General features: G+C 43.4%; 1 protein-coding gene across 1 annotated transcript in view; it reads right to left on the bottom strand.

The window, feature by feature from the left end:
- The window catches only part of LOC140734560 (sodium-coupled neutral amino acid symporter 1-like), a 117,697-nt gene extending 97,460 nt beyond the window's left edge, over positions 1-20,237 (bottom strand). Inside the window, exon 1 of the mRNA XM_073058700.1 lies at positions 20,004-20,237. The gene's annotated coding sequence lies outside the window, so the exon portion shown is untranslated. The remainder of the gene's footprint in view (positions 1-20,003) is intronic.
- Positions 20,238-27,393: the final 7,156 nt, after the last annotated feature.

Consider the following 27,393-nt stretch of genomic DNA (forward strand, 5'->3'; position numbering starts at 1 on the left):
CGCCACTGAGGGAGGGCGGGGAGCGCTGGTACCTCCCAACGTTTGGGGTTTACCACCCACAAAAGCCCAATCAGATCAGGGTGGTCTTCGACTCCAGTGCTCAGTGCGCTGGCATCTCCCTTAACGACGTCCTCCTTACAGGCCCCGACTTAAACAATACCCTTTTCGGGGTCCTGCTACGCTTCCGGAAGGAGAAGGTCGCAATCTTAGCGGACATCCAGCAGATGTTTCATTGTTTCTTAGTAAAGGAGGACTACCGCGATTTCCTCCGTTTCTTATGGTACAAGGACAACGACATTAACAAGGAAGTCATCGAGTACCGGATGAAAGTCCACGTTTTCGGCAATAGTCCATCGCCCGCTGTGGCCATCTACGGGCTGCGAAGAGCCATCAGAGAGGGCGCACGGGAGCACGGCGACGACACCGTTCGGTTTGTAGAAAGACACTTCTATGTCGACGACGGCTTGATATCACTACAGAAAGAAGACGAAGCAATCGATCTGCTCCGACGTACACAAGCCTCTCTTGCCGAGTCAAACCTCCGCTTGCATAAGTTTGCATCAAACTGTCAGGCAGTAATGGAGGCCTTTCCACACGACGACTGTGCTCCAGCAATCAAAGACCTAGATTTAGACGGAGAAACCATACCCACGCAAAGGAGCTTGGGTCTCCTCTGGGAGATTATGACTGACTCCTTCACCTTCTCCGTGCCGACCGCGATCAAGCCATTTACCCGCCGTGGAGTTCCCTCCACTGTTAACAGTGTTTTCGATCCCTTGGGTCTACTGGCACCAGTTACAATCCAAGGAAGAGTCCTTCTCAGAGAACTTACCTCTGGGCTCTCTGACTGGGATACTCCCCTACCAGAAGACAAGCTCAGTAAATGGGAGGCTTGGAGAGATTCACTTCAAGACCTAAAACAGCTTCATATCCAACGTAGGTACACCGTGACCTCACCTACCGCGGCAGTGCACACAGAATTGTGTGTTTTCTCGGACGCGTCTACCAAGGCCATCGGTGCTGTGGCTTACTTGAAGGTGGTCAAGCAGGGTGGTCAAGTCGAAATAGGATTTGTAACCGGTAAGGCGAAGCTCACTCCCCAGCCCGAGCCGACAATCCCAAGACTTGAACTGTGCGCAGCTGTCCTGGCCGTGGAAATGGCAGATCTTATCCAGGACGAGCTAGACCTAGGGTTCGACGAGATCAAGTTCTACACAGATAGCAAAGTAGTGCTTGGGTATATTTATAACGAATCAAAACGCTTCTACGCGTACGTTCATAATAGAGTTCAACGTATCCGCCTGTCTTCAAAGCCCGAACATTGGCATTATGTACATACTGAGGATAACCCTGCAGACCATGCATCGAGATCCTTACCTGCATCCCGTCTGGCGCAGACATCCTGGTTCACCGGACCCCCCTTTTTGTATCAGTCACCAACGGGTAAGACTCAAACGAGTGAGACATTTGAACTGATCGAACCCGAAAGGGACTCGGAAATTCGCCCGCAAATACAAACAGGAGCCACCTACCTCGAAGAATTGACACGTACTAACGAACGCTTTCAACGGTTCTCCACTTGGCGTTCTTTAGTGAGAGGACTTGCGTTCCTCATTCACATGGCCAGATCACACAAACGTTCATCCCGAAACAGTAAATGTAGGGGATGGCACAAATGTAACCTAGCCCGCACTGCGGACGAATTGGCCCAGGCAAAGGACGTCATCTCTAAAGCAACTCAAAGAGCGGCTTTCGCAGAGGAGTTTTCAGCTCTCCAAGCTAATAAACCAATACCTAAGGACAGCCCCCTGAGGAAATTCAGCCCGATCCTGAGGAACGATATCATCTGCATCGGAGGTCGGTTAATCCACTCCCAACTTCCAGCTGCAGAAAAGTGTCCGGTAATCCTGCCCAAAGACAGCCACGTGTCTTTACTGCTCACTCGCCATCACCATGAACAGGTAAGGCATCAGGGCCGTCACCTGACGGAAGGAGCAATAAGGGCAGCAGGACTGTGGATCTTGGGAGGTAAAACACTGATCAATTCAGTACTTCATAAATGCGTAACCTGCAGGAAACTGCGAGGCGGTTTGGAAGTTCAACGTATGGCAGACCTCCCACCTGAACGCCTCGAGGTCTGTCCTCCTTTTACATATGTGGGGCTCGACGTGTTTGGTCCCTGGACTATCACTACGAGGCGTACCAGAGGGGGACAGGCAGAGAGCAAGCGGTGGGCCATTATGTTTAGCTGCATGAGTTCGAGAGCGGTACACATTGAGGTCATCGAATCTTTGGATGCCTCCAGCTGCATTAACGCTCTCAGGCGCTTCTTCGCACTAAGAGGCCCTGCAAAACAGTTAAGGTCTGACCGCGGCACGAACTTTGTTGGAGCATCAAAGGAGCTGGGGATGGACAAAACGGTGCAACAATACCTCAGTCAGCAGGGATGCAACTGGGAGTTCAACACACCACACGCCTCTCACATGGGAGGCGCATGGGAGCGGATGATTGGTATCGCCAGAAGAATTCTTGATTCAATGTTTCTGCAGCAAAGCACCCGACTGACCCACGAGGTACTGTGCACACTAATGGCAGAGGTCACAGCCATTATGAATGCACGACCACTCCTACCCGTGTCTTCTGACCCGGAAAACCCCTTCATACTCTCGCCATCAATGCTCCTTACGCAGAAGGCAGGAGCTGCCCCTCCACCGGGGGACTTCTCCGATAAGGATCTGTACACAAAGCAATGGAGACAGGTCCAGGCCCTGGCAAATCGATTCTGGTCTCGTTGGAGACAGGAATATCTACCTTTGTTGCAACACAGACAAAAGTGGTCAGAACCCCACAGGAACCTTCAAGTTGGAGATTTAGTCCTGCTCCGGGACAAGCAAATCGCCCGCAACTGCTGGCCAATGGCCAGGATCACTGCCACATTCCCTAGTAGGGATGGACATGTCAGGAAGGTTGAATTGAAAACTACCGACCAAGGCAATGTGACAATTTACCAAAGGCCCGTTACAGAAGTCATTCTACTTCTACCTAATGACTGATTTAGAGACTGAAGTTTGTATTATGTTCATTGTGACCTTACGAAGGTCAAGCGGGGAGTGTGCTGCCTTTATGGCAGTTATTTAGTTTATAATATTTTCGCGTAGTAATTTGTTAGCATTTTTTTAGTTAAAGTTAGGATTGTTTAAATCAATTGATTTGTCTGTAATACATCGCGGCTGCGACGACGTCACATCCGGGTTCGCCGCGTCTTGTGGGAAATTACCGGTTTGAAATTCACGCAAGGGTGGGGGTCACTCACATGTGCCACCATAACGCTGACTAGGGTCTCTCTATGCACCAAAGACACAGTGAAAGCAACGCTGTAAGTCATTAGATAATCGGTATTTTGAGTTAAAATGTTAACGCCGATTCTGTTAAAAGTAACGACGGTCGGTAAGGTTTACCTTTTCGTCAGTTAAAGAGTCGGGATAGTTTGTATTGAAGTGTATCTAAAGCAGCCAATGGAGCAGCTAGATTCTGACTGTATGCTGCACTTTAATGTAATGTAGTTATCGTAGTTTTACCTTTGCAAGTATTCACAATGTAAATGTGATATTTAGAAGGGAACAAACACTGTACCAATCTTGTATTGTTTTTCAACAGTTTTCACCATGCGTTAATGTGAAGAATGAACAGTAAATGGTTAATCTTACTGCGGTCTCGTTTGCATTGATTCTGGTTTATCTCGACGTTTACCTCGGCGTTACTTCACACCCGAGCGAGAACGTTACAATTAGTATCTACTGCAAATATAAAAGATTAAACAAAATAAACAGAAGTTAACAGTTTTATGCATATATATGTGTGTATATATAGCTCCCAAATTATCAAGCTTGGGAAACAATGCTTACAGTCTTAAAATGGTAAAGTAGAAAAGTTCAGTAATCCACAGAATAAGTGAGTGAGGGGAGAGATTTATAAATCCACACGAAAATGTAAAGAGAAGGCAATTACGAAAAATATCACAGATTCCATGCTGGGTAAACAAAATAACAATCGCTGAAGATCTTATCCATTGAGTCATTCTGAAATCCACTTAGAAATATCACTAGGTGACATTCACAGGAATATCGTCTTCAAGTGGTTACCACAGAACACCCTGATTCCAGGTAAGGGCCAACAAAAGTGATACCACAGGATACTCCAACAAATCCACACATTATACGAAGTGAAAGTTACACGTCCGTTGTGCACTGCGTGCCGATAATCAATCCAATCTTTTGGGCATGGGAGAGATCCAAACCATAGTAGTGACAAGCTGAAGTTCCAACAGCCTGTTTCTGTCTCTCTCTCTCTCTCCTTACTGAAAATCTCAGCAGTCCGTCATAGCTTGTCATACTGACATCATAGATCTGCCTCATCCAAGTGTCTCTTAAAGTGACAGTCCACAGTGAACAAAACCTGTTGTCTCATAACACTGAAGAGATAGATCTTCCCTTCTTACATGGCCACACTTGGAGTATTGTGCTCAGCTCTGGTCACTCATTGTAAGAAGGATGTGGAAGCTTTACAGAGGGTGCAGAGGAGATTTACCAGGATGCTGCCTGGATTAGAGAGCATGTCTTATGAGGATAGGTTGAATGAGCTTGATCTTTGGTCTTTTCTCTTTGGAGCGAAGGAGGATGACAGGGGACTTGATAGAATTGTACAAGATGATAAGAGACATAGATTGAGTGGACTTTCGGTAAGATGGCGGCGCACTTAGTTGCAGCAGGCTCTCCATGTCCAACAAACAATGTTTGTCTTAAACATTTTTCTTGTGATCGCAAAACCCTGTTGGGGTTTGGTACTACAAAATACTGTAAGTGCAGTTGATTAGTTCATTGGAAAGACCAATGGCAGAGGAGCTGCATGGCGGTTGTTGTGCGGACCAGGCCCTGATGCTGCATAGTGAAGATGACACCAGAGGTGGTATGGGAGATAACAGAGGCACTGTGGGCATGCTGGAATCAGTGCTAAGTTGGAAACTAGTCCCTGCAGGCCCACTCTCCCATCATTCCTGCTCTGCAGTGTTCGCTCTCTGGAAGACAAGCTGGAATGCCTTCATCTGTGGCTGATCCAGCGGGAGATGAGGAACTACTGTGTGCTTATTCCTACAGAAACATGGCTCCAGGATAATAGCCTATGCATCATCAATCTTCAGGCCATGCCATTCAGTACCTTGAGCTACTATTATTTTGTGACCGTATGTGCTATTGTAACACTGGAGGAAAATATGGGGGAAGGATGTCAGAAGTAGGGCAGAGATTTTACATAGAGAGTGATAGATGCCTGGAGGGTGGTGCCAGGGATAGTGGTAGAGGCAGATACATTAGAAACTTTTACAAGACTCTTAGGCACATGTATGAAAGAAAAATGGAAGGCTAAGTAGAAGAAAAGGGTTAGATTAAGCTTGGAGTAGGTTAAAGGGACATCATGGGCTGAAGGGCCTGTGCTGTGCTGTACTGTACTGTTCTATCCCTAGGAGAAATGTGGAACTCTCAGATAAAGAGGAAGCGCTACACTTCTGCTCAGCTGATCACTAATACCAGAACAACATCAATTTCTCCAACTTCCATTTATTTCTTCCCTCCCCCTTCTCTCTTTTTCCATTCCCTATTCTGGCTCCCCTCTCACCACTTCTCTTGTCCTCACCTTCCTAACACCTCCCTCTGGTGCCCCTTCTCCCATTGTCCACTCTATTTTCCTATCAGATTTCTTCTCTCCCAAGTTTTTACTTCATTCCCCTCCTTCACCAACTTGGCTTCACCTATTCCCTTCTAACTTGTACTCCATCTTTGTTTTCTGGCTTCTTCCCCATTCCTATCCAATCCTGAGGAAGGGTCTCAGCCTGAAATGTTAGCTCTTAATTAATTTCCATTTATTCTGCCTGCCTTGTTGAGTTTTCAGCATTTTGTGTGTGTTATTCTGGATTTTCAGCATTTACAGACTCTCTTGAGTTTACAACTCGTTGACCTATTGGTTGCATGGAGACTCTAAAAAGGGGAGTACAAACTTTCTCAAGATACCCCGCACTTCACCTAGGCAATCTTGCTGAATCAATTCAAAGAGTATTTAAGTGTTTTAATTGTGGTCTAGAGATATTAATTGATTTAAATCACTTACTGATTTATTAATGGTATTATCTGTGCTTCCAAATGTCTGCCATTATCAAAGGCATTTGCAAACATACAATCGCATAACAACAAATTTTACAACATATGTTGATGATATCAAACCTGATTCTGATAATCAGTGAGCTTGAAAGGGACCTGATTTTTTGTCAAGCCAATCCATTGGGTGAAGCCTGACAGTTAAAATTAGAGCAACGCTATGCTAGCTAAGCCTTGCCAATGAACTGGGAGTCCACTTCCAAGCTAAGACAGAGTCTTTGAGAATTGGTAAATGGTGAGCTTTTCAGGTTTGCTGGTCAGTGCATACATGTATAACACTTCAGTTAAAAATGTAGGCACAAGCGGACAACATCTAAGGTTCTTATCTTCAACTGAACCTTTAGACATGTGGAGCATCATCATCAACATGTACTGTGTGGGCCAGTTAACATGTCTGCACTCCAGCAATGGCAGCCGTGGCAGCTCTGCATTCTCCAGAGTCCAGTTAACTGATACCAGGTTGTGCAGACAGTTCAAAGCAACAACTACTAAAGGGAAATTTCAGGCTATGAATTGCAGAGATCTTAGTCCAGCAAAAGTCAGTGGTTTTGTTTGCTGCCTGTAAAGCATTGCTCTGTCTCATCAGCATCTAGCTTTATGTAGAATATTGGTTCAGTCATGTTTGTCTGCATTGCTGGGCTTGTCGGCGATGAAATAAAGCACTATGTATAAATATATGCTCACTTATTTATAATACATGAATATGCACTTGCTTATTTAGCATCCATAAATATTGTTGTTGTCGAGCGCTGTCAAGTCATTGTCAATTCATGGCATGGCGTTTTCGTGGCAAGATACAGAAGTAGATTACCAGGACTTTCTTCTGTGTAGATACTGCTGCTGCCCAGGTTGGGGTCCAAATGGATTCGAACTCAGCTCCATCTACCTCAAAGTCCAGTGCTGATGTCACTACACCACTGACCAGCCCATACATGAGTATAGCAAACACTTATTCTTGAATTATCTGTCATATTAAATACAGAGACAGAAGTACAGCAGTTCCAAATATGAATGTAGCATTTAAATGTGACTGCTAGTGTGTGGTTCATTGACATTTTTCAAGCTATTAGCAGAGTTGAAAATTTCTTTCACATTGCCACTTAGGTAAAGTGTCATCACAACCATGTTGGCATGGAAAATTCTGACTCATGAGACACAAAATACAAATGAATTTTGCAGATGCAGGCAATTCCTTAACTTATACATACATACAACATGGGCGGCAAGGGAAATGACAGTCTCCTCATTTTAGATATTCATAAAAAATCCAGCAGTAGGATGGAAGCTCTCCAATCCACAGTTAAAGCGAGTGTTGCCATGGGACCAATGTTTCACTGTTTGCTCACAGCTGAATTCCATGCAGCCTGCTCTTTAATCTTGTGTATCTGAATTGGATTAACCTTTTATGTTTGATTTTCCATTATTAACACCAAAAATTAATTGGCTCTATTGCATATTATAATTTTGCTTTCTAACACAATCAAGAGTTCCTTTCAAACAGGCAAAAAGGATTCAGCATTGCATTTATTGTTCAGCAACAACTGTGGAAAGGAAAATAAGTTAATGTTTCCGGTTAAAAACCCTTTGCCTGATCTGGGTACAGTAGATGTGGTGGGATTAGATCAGGCTTCAGATGAGAACATAGAACATAGGACAAAGAAATCTGCAGTACATTACAGGCCCTTTGGTCCACAATGTTGTGCCGACCATGTAACCTACTCTAGAAACTGTCTTGAATTACCATACCACATAGCCCTCTATTTTTCTAAGCTTCATGTGCCCAGAAAAGACCTAGAAGGAGGTCTGCAGGTAACAAAACAAACTCAAGAAGGCAACGAGGAGTGAATTGCTATGCATATTGACAGTACAGAAATAACAGAGAAGCAGGAGAAATAACCTCAGTGATGCTATTGGGCAATATACTCAGTGACCACTTTATTAGGTACACCTGTACACCTGCTCATTAAAGCACATATCAATGATATTAATGTACAGTCAACAATGTCAACTCAATGTCAAAAAGCATGAGACATGATCAAGAAGTTCAGTTGTTGCTCAGACCAAACATCAGAATGGGGAAGAAAAGTGTTCCAAGTGATTGTAGAATGATTGTTGGTGTCACATGGGGTGGTTTGAGTATCTCAGAAACTGCTGATCCCTGGGATTTTCATGCACAACCATCTCTAGAGTTTATAGAGAATGGTGTGAAAAACAAAAAAAAAAACATCCAGTGGGTGTTCTGTGGTGAAAAATGCCTTGTTCATGAGAGAGGTCAGAGGAGAATGGCCAGACTGGTTCAAGTTGACAGGAAGGTGACAGTAACTCAAATAACCACACATTACAACAATGCCATGCAGAAGAGCATCTCTGAGTGTACAACACATCGAACCTTGGAGTGGATGGGCTACAGCAGCAGAAGACAATAAGCTAAAAAAAGTCATAAGAAAGGATAAGATTAAATATGAGGGCAAACTAGCCAATAATACAACACAGAAAACTGAAAGCTTTTTCAGTTATATAAAGAGTAAAAGGGAGGTGAGGGTTGATATTGGACCACTGGAAAATGATGCTGGTGAGGTAGTAATTGGGGCAAAGAAATAGCGAAGAACTTAATAAGTACTATGCATCAGTCTTCACTGTGGAAGACACTAACATTGTGCCAGAGGTCCGTGAGTGTCAGGGAGCAGGAGTGAGTGCCATTGCTATTACAAAGGGAAAAGCATTAGGCAAACTGTAAGGTCTTAAAGTGGATAAGTCACCTGAACCAGATGGACTATATCCTGGAGTTCTGAAAAACGTTGCTGAAGAGATAGCAGCTGCATTGGTCATGATCTTTCAGGAATCATTTGATTCTGGCATGGTTCCAGAGGACTGGAAAATTGCAAATGTCACTGCACTCTTTAAGAATGGTGGAAGGCAAGAGAAAGGAAATTATAGGGCAGTTGGCCTGACTTCAGTGGTTGGGGAAGTATTGGAGTTCATTATTAAGGATGAGGTTTTGGGGTACTTGGAGACAATTGATAAAATAAGTCAAAGTCAGCATGGCTCCTGTAAAGAGAGATCTTACCTGACAAATCTGTTAAGAGTTCTTCCAGGAAGTAACAAGCAGGATGGACAAAGGAGAAGCAGTGGATGTCATTTACTTGGATTTTTAGAAGGCATTTGATGAAGTGCGACACATGAGGCTGCCTAACAAGAAAAAATCCTATGGTGTTACAAGAAAGATACTGGCATAGATAGAAGAATGGCTGACAGGCAGGAGGCAACAAGTGGGAATAAAGGGGACCTTTTCTAGTTGGCTGCCAGTGACTAGTGTCCATCAGGGGTCAGTATTGGGACCACTACTTTTCACATTGTTTGTCAATGATTTAGATAATGGAATTGAAGGCTTTCTGGCAAAGTTTGCAGAAGAAACAAAGATAGGTGGAGGGCAAGATAGTGCTGAGGAAGAAGTGTGATTGCAACAGGACTTAGGCAATTGGAAGAATGAGCAAAAAAGTGGCAGATGGAATACAGTGTTGGGAAATGTATGATGATGCATTTTGGTAAAAGGAACAATAGTGTGGACTATTATCTAAATGGGGAGAAAATTCTAACATCTGAAGTGCAAAGGGTATTAGGAGTCCTTGTGCGGGACTTAGGAGTCCTTGTGCAAGGCTCCCAAAAGGTTAATTTACAGGTTGAGTTTGGGGTAAAGAAGGCTAATGTAATGTTTGCATTCATTTCAAGGGGATTAGAGTATAAAAGCAAGCAGATAATGCTGAGGCCGCATGGAGTATTGCCAACGGTTTTGGGCCCTGTATCTCAGGAAGGATGTGTTGTCATGGAGAGAATTCAGAGGAGATTTACGAGAATGATTCCAGGAATGAAGGGGTTCACATATCAGGAGCATTTGGTAGCTTTGGGCCTGTACTTACTAGAATTTAGAGGAATGTGTGAGGATCTCATCGAAACCTACTGAATGTTGAGAGGACTAGATAAGGTGTATGGGGAGAGGATGATTCCTATGGATGGAACTAGAGGGTACAGCCTCAAAATTGATGGGCAATTCTTTAAAACAGAGGTAAGAATGATTTTTTTAGCCTGCGAGTGGTAAATCTGCGGAATGCCCTACTACAGACAGCTGTGTAGGCCAAGACTGTGGGTATAGAGATATAGAAAACCTACAGCACAATACAGGCCCTTCGGCCCAAAATGCTGTGCCGAACATGTACTTACTTTATAAATTACCTAGGGTTACCCTTAGCCCTCTATTTTTCTAAGCTCCATGTACCTATCCAGGAATCTCTTAAAAGACCCTATTGTATCCACTTCCACCACTGTCGCCGGTAGCCCATTCCATGCGCTCACCACTCTCTGTGTAAAAAACTTACGCCTGACATCTCCTCTGTATCTAATATTTTTGGAAATCTTACTTAAATACTTAAAACAAATTTAAAAAGAAATTGGTCTTTACTTAGAATTCAATGATAATGGAGAGGTTTCACCTCCCATTCTATGGGATACTCTGAAGGCTGTTTTAAGACAGAAAATTATAGCGATACCTTCATATAAGAAAAAAATAAGGAATAAAACATTAGAGGAATTACAAAATAAGCTGAAGGAACTAGAAAAAGAAACACAAATTGAGTTTGGCACAGGATGCACTAGAGGAAATTTTAAAAATTAAGAATGAAATTAATAGTTTGGCTACACAAGAAATTAGAAAAAAATATAATGTTTCTGAAACAGAGACACTATGAAAGTGGATCTAAATCTATGAAAATACTGGTGTGGAAACTGAAAAAAAAAGATAGCAGAAAATACAATTCATAGAGTTAGGGATCCAAGAACAAAAGTGATTTAAAAAAAAGCTAAGTGAAATTCAAGAAGTGTTTGAAATGTTTTACAAAACTCTATATTCCAGAGTTCCAGGGGTAAGCATAACCCAGATTGACACCTTCCTGAATTCTTTAGAGTTGCCCACTTTAAGCAAAGAACAAAATAGAACAATGACTGCTGACATAACTAAAGCTGAACTAAAAACTGCAATTAGTAGGCTTAAATTAAGCAAGTCACCAGGATCAGATGGGTATACGGCAGAGTACTATAAAGAATTTAGAAATGAGTTAATTCCTGTTTTACTCCCCACACTGAACTGGGCTCTAAGAAAGGCATAAATACCATACAGCTGGAAGGAGGCGATAATCTCAGTTATACCGAAAGAAGGCAAGGATAAAATGGTAAACACAAAGTGCACGCAGATGCTGTGGTCAAATCAAGACGAACAAAAAAGCTGGATGAACTCAGCAGGTCGAGCAGCATCCGTGGAAAGAAGCAGTCAAAGTTTCGGGTCAAAACCCTTCGTCAGGACTAAAGAAGGAGGGGGCAGGGGCCCTATAAAGAAGGCAGGGGGAGGGTGGAAAACCAATCAGAGGAAAGACCAAGGGGTGGGGGAGGGGAAGCAGGGAGGAGAGGCAGGAGAGGTGAAGAAGGAATCTAAGGGGAAAGCACTATGGGTAGTAGAAGGCAGAATCATGAGAGGTGATAGGCAGCTAGGAGAAGAGACAGAGTAGCGGTGGGATGGGGAAGGGAGAGGGAGAGAATTACCAGAAGTTGGAGAATTGAATGTTCATACCAAGGGGCTGGAGACTACCCAGATGGTATATGAGATGTTGTTCCTCCAACCAAAGTTTGACCTCATCATGGCAGTAGAGGAGGCCATATATGGACATATCCGAATGGGAATGAGAGGGAGAGTTGAAGTGAGTGGCAACCGGGAGATCCTGTCTGTTGTGGCGGACAGTAGGTGCTCGATGAAGCGGTCCCCCAATCTGCGTCAGGTCTCGCCGATGTAGAGGAGGCTGCACCGGGAGCACTGGATGCAATAGATTACCCCAACAGACTCACAAGTGAAGTGTTGCCTCACCTGGAAGGACTGTTTGGGGCCCTGAATGGTGGTAAGAGATGAGGTGTAGGGACAGGTGTAGCACTTACGCTTGCAGGAATAAGTGCCAGGTGGGAGATCTGTGGGGAGGAACCTGTGGACCAGGCAGTCATGGAGGGAACGATCCCTGCGAAAAGCAGAGAGGGGTAGAGAGGGAAAGATGTCCTTAGTGGTGGGGTCCTGTTGAAGGTGGCGGAAGTTGTGGAGGATAATATGCTGGATCCGGAGGCTGGTGGGGTGATAGGTGAGGACAAGGCGGACACGGTCCCTGTTGTGGTGACGGGAGGATGGGGTGAGGGCTGAAGTGTGGGAAATGGATGAGATGCGAGTGAGGGCATCATTGATGACAGCAGAAGGGAAACCACAATTCTTAAGGAAAGAGCAAACACGAGGAAATCTGCAGATGCTGGAAATTCGAACAACAATACACACAAAATGCTGGTGGAACACAGCAGGCCAGGCAGCATCTATAGGGAGAAGCGCTGTCGACGTTTCGGGCCGAGACACTTCGTCAGGACTAACCGAAAGGAAAGATAGTAAGAGATTTGAAAGTAGGAGGGGGAAATGTGAAATGATAGGAGAAGACCGGAGGGGGTGGGATGAAGCTAAGAGCTGGAAAGGTAATTGGCAAAAGTGATACAGAGCTGGAGAAGGGAAAGGATCATGAGACGGGAGGCCTTGGGAGACAGAAAGGAGGGGGGGAACACCAGAGGGAGATGGAGAACAGGCAAACAACTAAATATGTCAGGGATGGGGTAAGAAGGGGAGGAGGGGCATTAACAGAAGTTAGAGAAGTCAATGTTCATGCCATCAGGTTGGAGGCTACCCAGCCGGTATACAAGGTGCTGTTCCTCCAACCTGAGTTTGGATTCATTTTGACAGAAGAGGAGGCCATGGATAGACATATCAGAATAGGAATGGGACTTGGAATGGGACGTATATGAGATGTTGTTCCTCCAACCGGTTTGGCCTAATCATGGCAGTAGAGCAGGCCATATATGGACATATCCGAATGGGAATGAGAGGGAGAGTTGAAGTGAGTGGCCACTGGGAGATCCTGCTTTTTCTGGCAGACCAAGTGTAGGTGTTCAGTGAAATGGTCTCCCAGTCTGCGCCGGGTCTCACCAATATATAAAAGGCCACACCGGGAGCACCGGACGCAGTATACCACACCAGCCGACTCATAGGTGAAGTGTTGCCTCACCTGGAAGGACGGTCTGGGGCCCTGAATGGTGGTGAGGGAGGAAGTGTAAGGGCAGGTGTAGCACCTGTTCCGTTTACAAGGATAAGTGCCAGGAGGGAGATCGGTGGGAAGCAATGGGGGGGGGGGGGGGGAACAAGTGGACAAGGGAGTTGCGTAGGGAGCGATCCCTTCGAAAACAGATCGTGAAGCCAACTGGAGTCAGTTGGCAGTGGAGACATGTTCCAAGAAAGAATATATGGCTGTAATAGCGGGTCTGGGTCAAAATATGATCAAAAAGTTGAAGGGCCTTTCTGAGGATCCCAAAAAGCTTCAGGATCCTTTTTCGAGCTTCTCAATTTGGACCTTTTGAGGATCCCAAAAAACCCACCACCCTCCGGGTCCAAAGTATAATTCTCCATAACTTCTGCCACCTCCAATGGGATCCCACTATCAAGCACATTTTTCCCTCCCCCCTCCTTCTGTTTTTCACAGGGATCATTCCCTACGTGACTCCCTTGTCCACTCGTCACCCCCCATCCCTTCCCACCGATCTCCCTCTTCATGTCTCTCCCTCGACCAGGGTTCTGGGTTCTCATCATGTCCATGTGCCTCGCCCAGCACAGGAGTACCTTGCCCAGCCCAGTGCTGGGATTCCCTTGTCCTGTGCTGGGGTTACCTTGTCCCGTCCAGGAGTCTCTCGTCCTGTCCTGTGCCTCTTTTTGTTCTGTAGCCTCGTCTTGTCCTCACCTGGTTCTGGAGTCTGAGCCCGAGTCAAGACCCAGGTTTTGGGTCCTTGTCAAGTCTCTGGCTCGGAGTCCAAGCCCAGGCTCCTTGTCCCCAGTTCCATGTCCTAGTTCCCTATCTTAGTCAGGTCCTAGCCCAGGCCTGGAGTCCTTGTCTCATCCGGGGCCGGTGTCATGTCCAGTGTCCTTTCCTCCCCACTTTCCTTGCTTCCTTCTCAAGCCTAGTCCTGTTCCTGGTAGTTCAGTGTCTGTGTCTTGCTTTTGGGTCCACTCTCAACACTCACCTTATGACATAACTGTTGAATGAAAGTTCGGCAAACCTGTCAGTGCTAACTCATGTTTTCCATCAAATCTTAGTCTCTGGGACTGGGAGGTTCTGTCAGCAGTTTACACTAAGTCATAGAATTAGAAGGCCGGCTCATGGTGTAGTGGCATCAGCTGGATTTTGGAGCGAAGGTTCCCGAGTTCGAATCCAGCCGGCTCCAAAAACCTGGAGAGGGATGGGCTCCACCAGGTTTCACATGCCCAAGACATGCCATATGATGAGCAATCACCAAAAAGATTGGTGAAAAAAGCTTGTCATGACTGCACCCCGATGATTCCACCAGGAGTTAAGGGTGTGCGTGTACACACACACACACACACACACACACACACACACACACACACACACACACACACACACACACACACACACACACACACACACACACACACACACACACACACACACACACACACACACACACACACACACACACACACACAGTGCTTGGCTTGGCTCTGGAGGCCAAGCCACTAGGTAGCTACAAAACAGAGGCTGATAGATCCTTGATTAGTAAGAACGTCAAAGGTTATGGGGGAGAAGGCAGGAAAATGGGATTGAGAGGGAAAATAAGTCAGCAATAATGGAATAGTGGAGTAGACTCAATGGGCTGAATAGCCTAACTGCTCCTATGGACAAAGATACTCCTATGTCTTATGTCTCCTATACCTCAGATAACTCCTATACCTATACCTCCCGTCTTAATTCAACTTGACTGCATTTGATCCTTATTCATCTAAACATCTCCTATTTATGTATCTGTTCAAATGTCTTTTAAATTGTTGTCACTTTTGACAGCTCTTTATAGAAAAGCTCTTTATATGTTCCAGATGCTGGGAGAGTCCAGTACCAGAGGACATGGTTTGAGAATAAGGGGTAGGTCATTTAGGACAGAGTTAAGGAAAAACTTCTTCTCCCAGAGAGTTGTGGGGGTCTGGAATGCACTGCCTCGGAAGGCAGTGGAGGCCAATTCTCTGGATGCTTTCAAGAAGGAGCCAGATAGGTATCTTATGGATAGGGGAATCAAGGGATATGGGGACAAGGCAGGAACTGGGTATTGATAGTAGATGATCAGCCATGATCCTAGAATGGTGGTGCAGGCTCGAAGGGCCGAATGGGCTACTTCTGCACCTCTTGTCTATTGTCTATTGTAAAAGTACAACCCTCTTAAAAAAAAAATTGTCCTTCGGGTTCCACTTAAATCCTTTCCCTCTCATCTTAAACCTATGCCCCTTAGTTCTCAGTTCCCCAACCTTGGGAAATGATTATGTGCATTCACCTTTTCTGGGTACCTCAAGATCACTCCTCAGAATTCTGCATTCCAAGAAACGACCCATCCTATAACCTATTCCATATGACTTCTGGCAATATCTTCAATTTTTTTCTGCAACATTTCCAGCTTAATGACATCTTTCCTATTGCAGGGTGAACACAACTGAACACACTTGGTTTACCTCAGATGCTGAAATCTCCAGAGCTTAGTGTTGGTGCATAGGCTACAGTAGTGCTAGAAAGTTTGTGAGCCCTGTAGAATTTCTATTTCTGCATAAATATGACTGAAAATATGATCAGATCTTCACACAATTCCTAAAACTAAATAAAGAGAACCCAATTAAATAAATAACACAGAACATTATACTTGTTTATTTATTGGGAGTAATGATCCAATATTACATGTATTTGTTGGAAAAAGTATGTGAACCTCTGGGATAATACCTTCTACAACAGCTATTTGGAGTCAGTCCTTCCAATCAATGAGATGAGATTGGAGGTGTATAGAGGTGACCTGCCCTATAAAAAAGGCACATAAATAGAGGTTACTGACAGAGCCTGTTCTTCACAAGAAAGATCTGTTTATGCGCACCATGCCTTGTTCAAAACAACTTTCAGAGGACCATAGAAGAATTGTAGAGATGCATGAAGCTGGAAAAGGTAAAAAAAAAAGCATTCCTAAAGATGTAAGAGTTCATCAGTCCACGGTAAGATACATCGTCTACAAATGGAGGAAATTCAGTACTGTTGCTACTCTCCCTAGGAGTGGGCATCCTGCAAAGATCACACCAAGAGCACAATGTGCAATGCAGAAGGAGGTGAAAAAGGCTAACAGCAAAAGACCTGTAAAAATCTCTAGAACTTGCTAAAGTCTCTATTCATGTGTCCACTACTATATAAGAAAAACACCAAGAATGGTGTTCATGGAAGGACACCATTAAGGAAACCACTGCTCTTCAAAAAAAAACACTGCTGCATGCCTCAAGTTTGCAAAAGAAAACCTGGATGTTCTATAATGCTTCTGCACCGATGTTCTATGGACAGATGAGACACAAGTTGAAGTTTTTGGCAGAAATGCATATTTCTATGTTTGGAGGAAAAAGGACACTGCACACCAACACCAAAACCTTGTCCCAACTGTGAAGCATGGTGCTTTGTGTTGCTTTGCTGTCTCAGGACTGGACAGCTTGCAATTGTTGAGGGAACAATGAATTCAAAATTGTATCAAGACATTTTACAAAAAAATATCAGGATAGCAATCCCTCACCTGAAGCTTAATAGAAGTTGGATAATGCAACAATGATCCAAAACTACAGCAGAATGGTTTAAAAAGAAGAAAATCTGTGTGTCGGAATGGCCAAGTCAAAGTCCTGACCTTAATCCTATAGAAATGTTGTGGAAGCCCTTCATGCAAGGAAGCCCAACAACATCCCAGGGTTAAAGCAGTTTTGCAAGGAGGAATGGCCTGAAGTTCCTCCAAGCCTATGTGCAGGATTGATCAATGGTTAGCACAAATATTTGGTTTTAAGTTATTGCTGTACAAGGGGGTTACACCAGTTTTTAAAAGCAAAGGTTCGCATACTTTTTCCAAGTACGTATTTATTTAATTGGGTTCTTTTTACCTAGTCTTAGTACTTACATGAAGATCTGGTCACATTTTAGGCTATATTTATGCAGAAATAGAGAAATTCTACGGGGTTCATAAACTTTCTACCACGTCTGTACCTGCCATTTACTGTGGGTTATCTCCAGGTTGGACTGAGTGATTAACCAACCAATGTACACCTTTTATTCGTGTGTTCAAGTATTCCGGATTTTTTAATATATTGAACATGTTCAAGATTGGAAAGCATACAGTCTCTGACAGAGCGGGAATATGGCTCAGATGCCGGCCAAAGATGTTAATCAGCGGTTCCGGAAATTCGCACAAGGAGGAATATCCGGGTAACTTTGCATCTTTTTCACAGTTAAGAAAGAAACGTTGTGCAATTCGCTATAATGAAGTCTAAAGCAACCGACTGTTCGGTGGGGGCCATCGATACTAAAACACCCCCAAAACATGACTTAAACGCCTGCCTTCTGATACAGCGCACTGCAACACATTTCAAATGAAGTCTAATTCCTAGTCGATGCAAATCAAAAAGATTACTGGCTGCTGACTATCTCATCACTGAATAAAGCGGCATGGAGAGAGATTACTCAACCCATTCGGTAAAAATGGCATTTTCTTTATCGCCGAGATGTTCTACAATTTCTTCATAGAGTTGAGATGATTCATTAATGATTCATTAACGGACATTGGGAAATCACCTATCTAGAATGTAGCAAACAGGGTGGATAAAGGCAGATGTCATATATTCAGATCCCTAGATGGTGTTTGAAAAACCACCTTCATAGAAGGTTAATTAATAAGAATGGAGATAATATATTGGAATGGGTAAGATATTAGCCGACTAACAGAAGAAAGAATTGGACATTGTTAACTACTGAGGTGCCATAGGGATCAGAGTTGAGGCATTAATTATTTACAATCTACATCAGCGAAAAGCATTAAAAAAAAGGAGCTGTGCACACAAATACCATATACAGATGGCGGTTTTATAAAATGTGGAAGCACAGAAAAGAACCCACAAATCGATAACTGAGAGGTCAAGAAGTGTGTAGGTGGAGGATGATGTGGGGAAATTTGGGGAAAAATGAAAGGAAAGTTATTAGTGACATACAGTCAAAAGAGATATGGGTGTCCTTGTACATGTAATATTAAAAGGTAGGGTGCAGATAGCAATTAATAAGGCCAATAAAATGGTGTATTTTATTAAAAGGGGCACAAGCACATTAAATTTGGGAAGTTTTGATGCAATGTCAGTGTGTTAGATAGGCTAGAATTAGAGAGCTGTGTACTCCTGTACTGTGCTCTCCACTCTTGAGGAAGAAAGCACCTGCAGTGGAGAGAATGCAGAGAAGGTTTACTTGGTTCTTGAGATGACTTATGAAGAGAAGTTGTACTCAGCAGATTTTAGAAGAATGAGAGGTAATCTTATTGAAACAAAGAGATTCTGAGGAGGACTAACAAAGTGAAAACTTCTCCCTAAGGGGTTTCTAGAACTACCAGTGCTGTTTCACAATAAGGGGCTGCTGATGTATGATGGATATAAGGGAGAATTATTGTCTCCTAAGTCAACGCTGGAATTCTCTTCCTGTGGTATTGGAATAGATGAATATATTTAAGGAAGAGATTGACAGACAATTGAGCAAAAGCTTATGGCGCAATTGTGGAAAGTAGTTTTGAGGCTCGCTCTAGATCAGCCATGTTCTAACTGAATGGGAGAGGGGGGCATTGTTGTCCACATCTACTGCTTCTTAGAGTCATTGAGTCAAAGGACAGGTCAGAAACTGTCCGTGCCATTTAAACAGCTACTCCTATGGACCTTCACCGGGACCAAATCCTTTCTGTAATACCATGGGTTCTTACCCTGTTAAGTAGCCTCATGTGCGGCACTTTGTCAAAGGCCTTCTGATAATCCAAATAAACAACATCCACTGACTCTTAAACGTTGAAATCAAGCGCACATGCACCACTTGTGCTGGCAGCTCCTCCCACACCCTCACAAACCTCTGAGTGAAGACGTTTCCTCCTCGTTGTAGTAAATCTCTTCAATACAGGGAGCCAAAGAGGAAGTTTGAAAAAAGAGGTAACAGAAAGTCTATTGCAAAAGTTTTTAATGCATAAACGTCGCGAGACTGATTCAGGTTCGAAAGTAATCTTTCATTTGCACCAGTGTATATCAAATGACGATCTGCTTACACAAAAAAATCGTCTTCGAGAGAACTTGATAAAGAATCTATGAGTAATTGGAATTGCCTAACCAACAGCACCTGACTGATGAACAAAAGTTCCCCCAGTCTCGTTAAAACAGTTGTGTTAAAACAGTCAACTATACAAACGATTTACTTCAACCAAACCATGCATGAAAGCTGCTACACTTAGACCCTCAAATCCACTACAGGAAGGAGCTAGTTTATCGCTATTCAGAAAAAAAAATCCCATCTTTTACAAAGAATATTTCCTTAATACTGTATATTGAATTTTAGATTTACTGTTCGTTATCCAAATGTATTCATAAAATAAACTTTATTTTATTTGGTAAAAGCCAATGTGTAACTATTTTTTTAAATGATATGATTTTCTCCGAGTTGTAGATTTCCATTTAAAAACAATAATTAAATTCACAATCTATCATTGCACGCATATGTATGCCGGTGATATTAAACCGGATTCTGATTCTGTATAAAATGCAAGATACAATCAAACACTCGGACATATAGCATGTAAAAAGTTAAAAACTACCTGGAAGAGTGAAGGAATCTTCTTCAGAAGGCTTTTTGATGGGTGCGATCACGAGGTAGAATGATTGTGGGACTCCGTCCAAAGCAATGAAGGGAATGAAATTCCAATTAGATGCTGCTGAAAGGTAATTTTTAATTTGTGCCGTTAGATTGTGCGGTTGAATAGAAGTTTCCGTCGTGTTTTTTTTTCAAGTTTCCTGCTGCAGCTACCTCAATAGAACTCGTGAGAACAGAATCACATGTGGCAGAGCAAAATGATTGTCACGGTAGTCAACAGCGGAACTCCTCAGCGCACATTGGCGAACTGTGACTAAGGTTGGGAAGGAGAAAGGAGGCAAACTGAAAAGTGAGGGGATGTGGGAGCGATGTGATTTTATCAACGAGATTAATGCAGTTGAGCAAAACAATTTTAGTTTGGAAAATAAAATTTAATCATCTGGGGTGGAGCTAAGAATTATCGAGGGGTGGAGAGATATTTATGACAGTTTTATATAGACTTCCAGACAGAAAATTAGAGGTGTTTGGAACAAGGATGATGCAATAATCTTGCAGCACTTTAATCAATAGATAGACTAAGCAAACTAAATTAGCAGTACAGGGTCTTCCGCCCACCATGTTGTGCCAACATTTTAACCTACTCGAAGATCAATCTAACCCTGCTCTCTCTCTCTCATAGACCTCAATTTTTCTTTTATCCACATGCCTACTTAAGAGTCTCTTAAATGTCTGTAGTGAGTGTATCTGCATTTACCAACATCCCTGACAGTGTGTTCAACACACCTGCTCTGTGTAAAAACTCAACCTCTGACATCCCCATCATGCTTTCATTAATCTTAAGCCTTCTTTTATTAGCCATTTCTGGCTTGGGAAAAAAACTATTGGTTGGCCACTCTATGCCACTTATCATCTTGAACACCTCTATCAATTCAGCACTCATCCTTCTTCACTCCAAAGAGAAAAGCCCAGGTTTGCTGAATCTTTCCTTATAACACATGCTCTCTAATCCAGGCAGCAGCTGGGGAAAGCTCCTCTGCACCCTTGTTAAAGCTTCCACATCCTTCCGATACTGAGGCAACCAGAACTGAATACAAAACTCCAAGGGCAACACAAGTGAATCTGCAGATGCTGGAAATAAATAAAATCACAAAATACTGGCAGAACTCAGCAGGCCAGACAGCATCTATGAGAGGAGGTAGTGACGACATTTCGGGCTGAAACCCTTCATCGGGGTAAAGTAAGATGGGATGGTCAAGGGGGGATAAGAAGTGGGGGGAGGGATAAAGTAGAGAGCTAGGAAGTGATAGGCTGGAGGGAAATAGGCTAGGGGGAAGGTGGAGAATTATGGGAAATAAAAGAGAAAGAAAGGTAGGGCTGGGGGAGATTATAGTGAGGGGGGAAAAAAGAGAGAAAGAGAACCAGACTAAAACAATAGATAGGGATGGTGGTAAGGGGGGGGGGGGGGCAGAGGTATCAACGGCACTCCAAGTTTCATAACCAGAGTTTCATAACTGCAACATTACCTTGCAGCTCTTGAACTCAATCTCATAACTAGTGAAGACTAACACCCCATATTCCTTCTTATCAACTTGAACAGCAATTCTGAGTGATCAAATGTTGTGGACCCCAAGATCCTTCTGTTCCTCGACACCACTAAAAATCCTGCATTTAACCTTGTTCACTGCCTTCAATTTTGACCTTCCAAAGTGTATCACTTTACACTTTTCCAGATCGAACTCAATCTGCCACTTCTCATCCCTGTTCTATATGCAATCAATGTCCTATTGCAACCTACCACAACCTTCTGCACTATTCACGACACCACAAACCTTTGTGTCATTTGCAAACTTACTAACTTATCCTTCCACTCATCCAATCACAGACAAGAGAAAATCTGCAGATAGTGGAAATCCAAGCAAGACACACAAAGTGTTGGTGAAACTCAGCAGGCCAGACAGCATCTGTGGAAAAAGTACAGTAGATGTTCCGGGCCGAGACCCTTCCTCAGAAATGGAGAAGTGTCTCAGCCTAAAACATCAACTGTACTTTTTCCAAAAATGCTGCCTGGCCTGCTGAGTTCCTCCAGCATTTTGTATGTGTTGTTTCTGCTCATCTAAGTTATTTTTAAAAATCACAAACAGCAGGGGTCGCAGAAAGATCCCTGTGGAACACCACTAGTCTCTGACTTCCAAGCACAATATTTTCAATCTTTACCACCTTCTACCTTCATTGGCCAAGCTATTTCTGAATACACACAGCCAATTTTCACTGGGTCCATACCTGCTCGCTTTCTGAATGAGCCTACCATGGAGAACCTTGTCAAACACCATAGTAAAATCCGTATACACTATATCTACTGCTGTACCTTCATCAATTTGTTTTGTTAAATCTTCAAAGACTTCAATCAGGCTCATGAGGCATGATCTGCCCCTCACAGAGCCATGTTGGCTATCCATAATCAGACTACGCTTCTCCAAATGCTCATACATCCTGTCTCTAACAAAGCTCTTCAATAGTTTGCCCACCACTGACATAAGACTCGCTGGTCTATATTTTCCAGAGTTATCCATATTATCTTTTTGGAACAAAGGAATAACGTTTGCCACTCTCCAATCTTCTTGTAACATTCCTGTGGCTAGTGATAAAGGCAACAATCATTGCCAAAGGCACATCAATCTCTTCCCTCTCTTCCTGCAGTAACCTGAGTTATATTTCATCTAGCCCTTCTATCCTAATGTTTTTAATAACTTTCAGCATATCCTCTTTCTTAACGTCAACATGTTCGAGCATGTAAACCTATGCCTTCTACACATTTATTAATATCCCTCTCATGAGTGAATACTGAAGCAAAGTATTTATTAATGACCGCCCCCAGCTCCTTCAATTCTTTATCAGAGATTTTTTTTTAGAAAGATAGATAATAGGGGGAGGAATAAGCTATTTATCTCTGAATGCTGCTCTACCGTTGAATACCATCATGACTGATCTTGTATTTTATTACCATATTCTCCCTCCATGACCTGGATCAACAAGTTGACATCATGCAAAGGCTTGCGTGCTTCAAGGACTCCATCAGGTGATGCCAACTCAGGACCACACATGTTGGAATGGTCAGATGAAGTTCGAACCAACTGCAGCTCCCGAATGGACAGACTCACGTCTGCTTTTCCTGGGCCACACTTCAACTATAAGTGTAAATGCCACACAGAGCAACAATAACAACAAACCATATTCCCGCAGATACTGAAAGGCTTAGATAGTGTAGACATTGAGAGGATTTACAGTTAGTAGGAAAGTGTAAGATCTGAGGGCACAGTTTCATACTTCAGTTTATCCCTTTAAAACTGAATTGAAAGGAGTTTTCTCAGCCAGTGGTGTGCAGAATCAGTAGGATTCTTTGCTGCAGAGGACTGTGAAGACCAAGTCATTAGGTGCATAAATGGAAGAGATTGATAGGTTCTCGATTGGTGAAGGGTTAAGGGTTACATGGAAAGGGTGGGAGATTGAATTTAAAAATTAGCAATGAGTGAATGACAGAAGAGACTCAATGGGCTGAATAGCTTAATTCTTATCCTACATCTTCTGATCATATATTCTCTCTTACTGTTATCCATAATGTCATGTGTCCAAAAATCTGTACAGCCTTCTGAAATATATTCAGCAACTTGGACTCCATTGCTTCTGTAATAGAAAATTCCACTGGTTCGTTATCGACTAAGTGAAGAAATTTCTATTCATCTCAGTTCTGAATGCATAAGACCATGAGACTTTAAGTCATAGGAGAAGAGTTAGACCATTCAGCCCATCGAGTCTGCTTCACCATTCCATGATATTGCTGCTCCTTTCTGTGCCATTCCCAGCATGCATGGAAAGCGTACAAGAAGCCAATGGGGTTGAAACCCAGGACCGCTCTCTTGGAAGTCCAGTGGATACCACTATAACACCAGCCAGCTAACCATTCCAATGTGGCTGATTTATTTTCCTTCTCAAACGCATTCCCCTGCTTTTTCCCCATGACCTTTGATGTCCTGACTAATCAAGAACCTATCAACTTTCACTTTAAATGTACCCAGTGACTTGGCCTCCACAGCTGTCTGTGGCAATGAATTCCACAAATCCACTACCCTCTGGTTAAGAATTTCTTCTTCATCTCTGTTCTAAATAAGTATCCCTCTGTTCTGAGGCTGTGCCCTCTAGTCCTAGACTCCCCCTCTAGTCCTAGACTCCCCCACTATAGAAAACATTCTCACTACATCCACTCTATTGAGGCCTTTCAATATTTGATTGTTTTCAATTAGATCCCCCTCATTCTAACCCATTCACTCCCAGAATTATTCTTGTGTACCTCCTTTAGACTCTCTCCAATGCCAGCACATCTTTTCTTAGATAAGGGGCCCAATACTCCAAGTGTGTTTTGAACAATGACTCATAAAATTCTCAGCATTATATCCTTTCTTTTATATTGTAGTCCTCTTGAAATGAATCCTAACATTACATTTGCCTTCCTCACCATTAAGTCAACCTGCAAGTTAACCTTTAGGGAATCCTGAACAGGGACATATGGTGTGAAAAGAAGCTGTCCCAATACCGACCCTGTGGAACACCACTTGTTACTGGCAGCCAAGCAAAAAACCTCCTTCCATTCCCACTCTTTGCCTCCTGCCAGTCAGCCAAATCTCTATCCATGCTAGTATCCTTTCTGTAATACCATGGGTTCTTACCCTGTTAAACAGCCTCATGTGTGGCACTTTGTCAAAGGCCTTCTGATAATGCAAATAAAGAACATCCACTGACTCTCCTTTGTCTATCCTGCCTATTATTTCCACAAAGAATTCCAACAGATATCTCAGGCAAGATTTCCCTTCAGGGCAGGGGTTCCCTACTTAGGGTCTATGCTCCATGGTAAGGCTCCATGGCATAACAAAGGTTAGGAATGTACTTGTGCCTCCAAGTACCCTGAAATCTCATCCTTAATTGTGGACTCCAAAATCTTCCCAACCACTGAAATCAGGTTAACTGCCTTTAAGTACCTTTCTTCTGCCTCCCTCCCTTCTTAAAGAGAATAAGAATCATGAGACATAAGAAGATAAGAAATAGGATCAGGAGTCAGTCATCTGGTCAGTCAGTGAGTGAGTCAGTCAAGCCCGCTTCACCATTCAATAAGATCATAGCTGATCTGGTCATGGACTCATCTCCACCTACCTGCCTTTTCCCCTTAAACCTTAATTCCCCTACTATGCAAAAAACTATCCAACAGTGCCTTAAATATATTTACTGAGGCAGCCTCCACTGCTTCATTGGGTAGAGATTTCCAGATTTACCACTCTTTGGGAAAAGCAGTTCCTCCTCATCCATGTCCTAAACTTACTCTCCCGAATCATGAGGCTATGTCCCCTAGTTCTAGTCTCACCGAGTAGTGGAAACATCTTGCCTGCCTCTTGCCTCTATCTTATCTATCCCTTTCATGATTTTATATGTTTTTATAAGATCGCCTCTCAATCTTCTGAATTCCAGCGAGTACAGTCCCAGGCGACTCAATCTCTCCCCATAGTTTAACCCCCTCATCTCTGGAATCAATCTAGCAAACCTTCTCTGCACCACTTCTAAAGCTGATATATCCTTCCTCAAGTAAGGAGACCAGAACTGCACACAGTACTCCAGGTGCAGCCTCACCAGTACCCTGTACAGTTGCAGCATAACCTCCCTGCTCTTAAATTCAATCCCTCTAGCTATGTAGGCCAGCATTCCATTTGCTTTCTTGATAGCTTACTGCACCTGCAAACCTTTTGCAATTCATTCACAAGTACTCCCAAGTCCTTCTGCACAGCAGCATGCTGCAATATTTTACCATTTAAATAATAATCTGATCTTCCATTTTTCCTTCTAAAGTGGATGACCTCATGTTACCGACATTGTACTCTACTGCCAGACCCTTTCCCACCCACTTACCCTGTCTATATCTCTCTGCAAACTCTCCGTATCTTCTGCATACTTTGCTTTTCCAATCGATTTGGTATCATCAACAAACTTAGATACACTACACTTGGTTCCCTCTTCCAGAGTGTTAATATAACATTTGGAATATAGGCAGCTCAGGACACCAGTTACATAATGCTGAGCACTGATTGCCAACCAGAGTAACACCCATGTATGCCAACTCTCTGCTTTCTATTAGTTAACCAATCCACTATCCATGCTAATAGATCACCCTCAATTCATCCTTATCTTATGGATAAGTCTTTGATTGAACACCTTTTGGAAATCACAGTAAATAATGTCCATCTGTTCCCCTCTATCCACTGTACTCATCTGTCCTCAAAGTACTTTAGTGTTTGTCTGACAGGACCTGCCTTTGCTGGATCCATGTTGCATCTGCCTGAGAGATCCATTTCTTTCCAGATGCCTTGTAATTTCTTTGTTAATGATAGTTTCTAGCATTTTCCCGACAATCAATGTTAAACTAACTGGCCTATAGTTACCTGCCTTTTGCCTACATCTTTTTTTTGAACAGTGACATGACTTTCGCCTTCTACCAATCTGCCAGGACCTGCCCAGAGTCCAGAGACTTCTGGTAAATTATCACCAAAGCCTGTGATACCTGTTGGATTGGAATACAGGCAGCTCAGGTCTAGAGTTACATAATGCTGAGCCTTTGATTCCTAACTTGTCTGAGGTCTAACCAACATCTACCTCCACAACCTCTCCACTAACTCTTCTGGCACTCTGGTTCCCATTCCCCTGCAACTCTAGTTTAAACCCCACCATGCAGCACTAACAAGCTTTTTCACTAGGATATTAGTTCCCCTCCAGTTTAGGTGCAAACTGTCCCTTCTGTACAGGTCCCACCTTCCCTAGAAGAGAGCCCAATAATCCAAAGATCTTATGCCCTCCTTCCTACACCAACTCCTTAGCCACTTATTAAACTGTATAATCTTTCTAGTTCAGGCCTCACTCACCCATGGCGTGGGTAGTAATCCTGAGGTCACAACTCTGGAGGTCCTGCTCTTTAACTGAGCACATAACCCAAAGCAGCTGCACAGGTTGACTCTGTGGTTAAGAAAACGTTTGGTGTATTGGCCTTCATCAATCGTGGAACTGAATTTAGGAGCCGAGAGGTAATGTTGCAGCTATGAAGGACCCTGGTCAGATCCCACTTGGAGTACTGTGTTCAGTTCTGGTTGCCTCACTACAGGATGGACGTGGAAGCCATAGAAAGGATGCAGAGCAGATTTACAAGGATGTTGCCTGGATTGGGGAGCATGCCTTATGAGAATAGGTTGAGTGAACTTGGCCTTTTCTCCTTGGAGCAAAGGAGGATGAGAGGCGACCTGATAGAGTTCACAAGATGATGAGAGGCATTGATCATGTGGATAGTCAGAGGCTTTTTCCCAGGG

The sequence above is a fragment of the Hemitrygon akajei genome, chromosome 10 (assembly GCF_048418815.1).
Source record: "Hemitrygon akajei chromosome 10, sHemAka1.3, whole genome shotgun sequence".
In the NCBI taxonomy this organism is placed as follows: Eukaryota; Metazoa; Chordata; class Chondrichthyes; order Myliobatiformes; family Dasyatidae; genus Hemitrygon; species Hemitrygon akajei.